We start from the raw sequence: 6,124 nt of genomic DNA, 5'->3' as shown, positions 1-6,124 counted from the left end.
CCCATCTTCCTCTGTGAGACAGGGTTTTCCTGTCAGATGCTGGCCTTGAACTTGATCCTCCTCCCCTCCCCTCTCCTCCCATTTGCTAGGATTGCAGGTGTTTGCCTCCGTGCCTGGCTTTAGCTCTCTTCTTTTAAGCAGCATTTGCAGCTGGTGGATTGTACTGCACTGTGTTTCCAGCTCTAAAGAGGGAATTCATTTCAATCAAGTCTCCCAGAGAAACAAGCATCGCGTACAAAATAAACTGCTAAAAACTAATACAATTTATTTTGCTTGATGATATAAATGCTAGCATCCCCCAACAACTCTAGGGAGATTTCACTAATGGATTGGAGATACAGCTCAGAGGACAAAGTGCTTACTTAGCATGCATAAGCCCCGGGTTTCCACCAACAGGACCGGATAAACTGAGTGTGGCAGCACAGGGCTGTAATCCTAGCACCCAGGAGGTGGAGGCAGGAGGATCACAAGTCTGTAGAGCAAGTTTGATACTACATCAGACCCCACCTCAAAAAGAGGGCCTAGATTTACAATACTTTTTATAATTTCCTAAATATTGGTTTAAAAAAATATTCAAGCCAGGCAGTGGTGGCGCACGCATTTAATCCCAGTGTTCAGGAGGCAGAGGCAGGCGGATCTCTGAGTTTGAGGCCAGCCTGGTCTACAGAGTGAGTTCCAGGACTACATACAGAAAAACCCTGTTCCAAAACAAAACAAAACAAAAATCTCACATTCTTTCTCAAAATATCTAGTTGATAAACTTTCATCATATTTGGTATTAATGTCCAATCTGTGTCTATTTAATTACTTAAAAGTTAACTTTACCCTAAGTGCAAATTAACAGCATCCTTTAACCTCATTATTTATTATAGTTTTAAATTTTTATTAAATCTTGGAGAATTTCATCCATGCAAACAGTATTTTACTCTGCCCTGTCTGCTTCCCTGATTCTTCCCAGATCTGCCTTCCATGCCTCTCACTCCGTCCCAACATGTCCTCTTTTTTTTAAACCTCACTGAGTTGGAATTGTGCTGTTCATACACTCATGGGTGTGGGGACATCTGTTGGATCATGGTTAACCTACCAGGGCCCACACCATTAAAAAACAAAGAAAGAAAGAAACCCCCAACCCGACTCTCCCTCTCCCAGAAGCCACCAACTAACAGTAGTTCTTTATTGAGGGTTGGGGCCCTTTAAGCCTCTCCCTCCTCCCTGCTGGACTGGTTTGCTCTTGTACAGGTCTTGAGTAGTTGCTGTGAATGGATGAGCCCTTCGGTCCTGTTTTGTTCTGGTCCTCTCTGTCTATGTCTCTTACACTGTTTCTGCTCCCTCTTCTGAGGTGGTTCCTGAGCCTTGGTGGAAGAGGAGGGATAATACTGACTCTCCATTTGTGGTTGGGCACATCTGACTCTCCACTCCAGTAGTTGTGAGTTTCCACCTTAACCACCATCCACCACACAGAGGAGCCTCTCTGCCGAGGACTGAGAGCTGCGCTAATCTATGGGTAGAGAGATAAGAATTTAGAGGGCAGTTTGATACTACGTCTGGTTAGCAAAATAGTAGGTTTTCCTTGGGGACTGTACCCTCTCCAGCCATAGGTTTTCAAGCAGATTTATAGTACCAGATGTTGGTTTCTTCCCAAGGAGTGGACTTAAATACAATAAGAAGGCAGTGGGTTATGCCGACAACTTTTGTTCCTCTGTTGCATACATGGGCATATCCAGAGAATGAGCTTTTTACCATGCCATGCCCACTGGCATGCACAAAACCTTTGAAACCACACACAACACAGATCTCCCTCTCTTAAACTCTTCATGACAGATATTTTGTCACAGTGACACAGAAGTAATTAATACAAACCATAAATAGGCAGCTGTTTCCTGCTGACTTCAGTTGTTCAACACATGAAGTAGGTAAGAAGATCTATCTTTCCAAGGTAAAGCTAAGGCTCGTACGTATGAACATTTGAGAGAATGCTCTAGTGCTAACACTGAGTGAAAATGGCATTCCTTGCATTATTAGTGCTATGGTGCAGTGAGGTATGGTAAGAATCCATATCATCCCAAGATAACTGATTCACCCAAGCTCAGGCATTCCAGAGGCAAGGGCGAAGCAGGGCCTTATTATATGGCCTTCCTAAGCACCCAAGATGTGAGCCCTGTCTTGGCTGGAGCACGGTGCAGGTAAGGCTCAGGTTTGGAGAAGCCTGCAAAGGATGCTCAGGTTCTTAAGCACCAACAGGATGTTCTCAGGCTACCTCCTCACAATCCAAGGCCACTGTAACCTCTCTTACCTCTTCTTCTTTGAGGCAAGGTCTCACATGTAGCACTGGCTGGCCTGGAACTCATTACGTAGATCAGGTTGGCCTGCCTCTGCCTTCCAAGTGCTGGGATTAAGGAGTGTACCTTTTAAAACACTGGCTTGACCTAGAGTTTAGAAGAGCAGACAGAGCTCTGCTTCGCATGTGGCCCATCTCATTCCTGTTTTTGTCACGGAGCACAGGGGAAGCTATATAACTTTGGAGACTTTACTGTCTTGAGGCAGGCATAGGGAATATCTTAGCAACCTGGGACTCCCCTTGGCTTGGGCTATACACACAATCTCTTTAAAAAATGTACCTAGCAACTGGGACCTGTGTCTAGCTGTATACCTATATATATGTATACCTGCTTTAAGCAATGGAAATGATGACTCCTGTTAGCATCTTCCTGATGACGCCCCATTTTTATGGAACTAGGGCCAATAGACCCATCTAGCCTAGACTAGTTTGGAATAATGTGCAATAAAGCCCATGTATATTGGAGCAAGCATATTACTGAACTCAGACACATTATGGGAAAGAACATGTATAAGTGAGCAATGGCCTACCCAATCCAAGCCTGTCAATCAAAATAGAGAACACATACTTCATTCAAACCACAGAACTGTATAGTTGGTCTTTCCCTCCGCTTCTTCTGCCTTCTATGCTTTTGCAGTGCGGGGAAACAAACTCTGGTCCTTATGCACACCAAAGAAGCGCTCTAAGACTGACCTACATGCCCAGCTTTGTGTGTGTGTGTGTGTGCGTGTGTGTGTGTGTTTGCCTTAGAAACCAAAAACAAAAAAACCAAGGTCTTGGTTTGCAGCTCAAGATGGCTTGAAATGAATGAATTTCCTTCCTCCAACTCCCAAGTGCTGGGAATACACGCATGTACCATCGTACCTGCTACCACCTGTATCTCTTGCAATAGTATTTGATTTGGAGCCCACCTATGCATTTGAATTCCAACTCCTCTGATTATCAATAGGTGACCCGGGACAAGTTATTTAAGCTCCCTTGGCCTCAATTATTCCACTTACAAAATGGGGTTAATGAGTGCCTTGTGTGCATGCTATGGCCAGAATGATCAATAGCTTTGCATGTCACTTTTAAAAAAAAGATTTATTTTTTATTATGTGTACGCATATGTCTGAGTATGGAGTATTCACATGAATGCAGATGCCTGAGGAGGCCAGGAGGGGGCATCAAATTCCCTGGAGCTGAAGTTATAAGTGGTTGTGAGCATCCTAATCTGGGTTCTGGGAATTCAACCCAGATCCTCTGGAAGAGCATCTCTCCAGCCCCAGTCCTGATTTTTGTTTAAATGCTAGTTACTTAGTATATGAAGTTATGAAAGAAAACAAGTTGAAATTTTGTTTCTTTTCTCCTCTCTCTCTCTCTCTCTCTCTCTCTCTCTCTCTCTCTCTCTCTCTCTGATAAAGCAATGGTAAAGAAGGTTTCCATGACAACAAACTGACAACTCTACACACAGGACATTTCAAAGGTCAGGAGCACCGCTAGGTTCACCCTTTCAAGTTCAAAGTTCCAGCTCTTTCTCTGTAACGCAGGACCCCAAGCTTGCTGGAGCAGATCACCAGCCCTCACAATGCCCCTCACAGATGTACAGAAAACTGGGGGTGATTAAGAGCTTGGTAAACAAAGAGGAAGCCTATTCCAAATAGTGACTCTGCACAAACAGCTCTCCCAGGGCCTGACAGAAGCCAGCTGCACTCACTCGGGCACCAACAAGGTGTCTCCGGGCGAGTCAGCTTTTCCCTCTTCTACAGCTGGCTTTGGCCCTGAGTGACTTTCCACGGTCAAGAACAGGACAGTAGAAGAACTTGGGAGCAGAGGCAGGACCTCACTTCTCTTGCAGCCTCAGGGCTGCTGGCCTTTTTGCTGCCTCTACCCACAGAGGGGAAACAGGAAGTACCTCTGCCCTCTGAGATCATCCAAGCCACAGGAAGGATCTCACAGCCATTGCTGTTTTGACTTTTATACTGTCTGCTCCCTTCCCCCTACCTTTTTTTTTTTTTTTTTTTTTTTGGCTGTTGTTCCATTTTGTCTTGGGATAAGGTCTTTACTATGTAGCCTAGGCTGGCCTCAAACTCGATATCCTCTTCCCATGACCCACTGAATGCTGTGATGACTACAGGTGTATCCTACCACATCTGGTTTCTCTTTTCTTCTCCTGCCATGCTGGAGAAGTTAGCTGAGTTAAAAGTGAGTTAGTGCCTATAACACATAGTTAACAGGAGTTGGATGCCGGAGAAAGAGGAAAGGATCCAGAACTTCTCCTTTCTCTCCCTCCAGGCTCCTTAGATCCCACAAAGCCTCAGACCCCTGTTAAGACCATGGTGACACTCCTGGGCTAACCATCCCAAGGCAGAGCAAGGTGGGCACCAGGGTCCCAGCAAATCTAAAATGATGTGAAGCAGGGCTCCTCTGAGGGTCTTGGCATAGGCAGCTGTGCCTTGTTTATTTTCCATGCTGATGCTCTTTCCCAGACTGTAGTTATCTTAAACAAGACAACTAAAGTAGTCCGTGAAGCTGTTGCCAGGGCAACATGACAAAGGGCTTCGCCCTTTGCTGTGGTGTACGTAATTTGTCAGAAGCAGCTGGTGCAAAGGGAAAAGGAAGGGTAGGGCTGTCACACTGGGTCCTGCAAAGGAAACTTAGAGGACTTTCTTCTGTTAAAGCAACTCTTCCGTAGAGTAGGAGAAAAGAATATTCATGACCTGTGTGATAAAAATTCAGAAGTAGAGCTAGCAAGACGGTTCAGTAAGTCCAGGGGCTTGCTGCCAAGCCTGATGACCCACATTCAATCCCCAGGACTAACAAGGGGTTAAGAAGAGAACTAACTTGTGAGTTGTCCTCTGACTTCCAGATGTTCACTATAGAATGTCCACACCCACACACATACACTTACTAAAGCTATAGGATACTGCATATAAGCTTCTTAAAGACTTAGAGCTTAAAGTATGCTCTAAGGGGAAGGACTAAGACAAAAGACAAGAGATTAAAGAAAGCACCCAGAACATTCGAGAACATTTAGACAAACACATAATAGTGGGACTTCTGATCAAGCCTACTATATCTTCTCTCATAAATCATAGCATGCCATGGTCTATTTACTTATCCTGTAACCAGCAACAGAGCCCAGACGACTCACAGAGACCAAGTTCAACTCACTCAAGATTTTTGGTAGACACATCAAAGCCCATGACAATCAGCCAGCCAGGAAAAGACAGAACTAGGCCCACGGCCATTGCTGCTTCCCCACGGTCTTCCCACTCCTCTGTGGCCTTCATCCCTGTGTTCTAATCTTTCTCTGAAGGATGTGACTGAGACCAGCTTTCAAAGGGTGCCCCATGGAGAGATGAGTCACAAGTGCCTTGGGTACCCCTATTCACCACAGAACGACCCAAGTTCAGTCCTGTTTTCTATTTCTTTGGCCCTCAGTGAAAATTATTTATGACAACAATCAATCAGGGAAAAAAAATCAGAGGTCATCAGTTTAAAGAGCAGAACCTTATTTGTTTGTTTATTTGTTTATAGATGTAGGCTTCACTATGCATCCTTGGCTGGCCTTGAACTCACAGAGGTCAGCTTGCCTTTGCCTCCCGAGTACTAGGATTAAAGATGTGTGCCACCACACCCAGCCTATGAATTTTATTTAAGTTTTGAAAAGACTCATTATATTATATTTAAGTATGTGTGTATACGTATAGGTCTGTGCATATGAGTGCCCGAGGAATCTAGAGATGCCGAATCTCCCGAGAGTGAGAGTTCTAGGTGTCTGTGAGCAGCCCAAGGCTGGATCTC

The 6,124-nt window shown here is 44.8% G+C and overlaps 1 protein-coding gene across 1 annotated transcript in view; it reads right to left on the bottom strand.

Annotated features, from left to right (window-relative positions):
- Efr3b (EFR3 homolog B) overlaps positions 1 to 6,124 on the bottom strand; it is a 34,311-nt gene that overhangs the window by 19,633 nt on the left and 8,554 nt on the right. The window lies entirely within an intron of this gene.

Source organism: Grammomys surdaster, unplaced genomic scaffold, assembly GCF_004785775.1.
Source record: "Grammomys surdaster isolate TR1022 unplaced genomic scaffold, NIH_TR_1.0 324, whole genome shotgun sequence".
NCBI lineage: Eukaryota > Metazoa > Chordata > Mammalia > Rodentia > Muridae > Grammomys > Grammomys surdaster.
The sequence above is the reverse complement of the archived record's forward strand: the minus strand, read 5'-3'. Positions and strand labels throughout refer to the sequence as shown.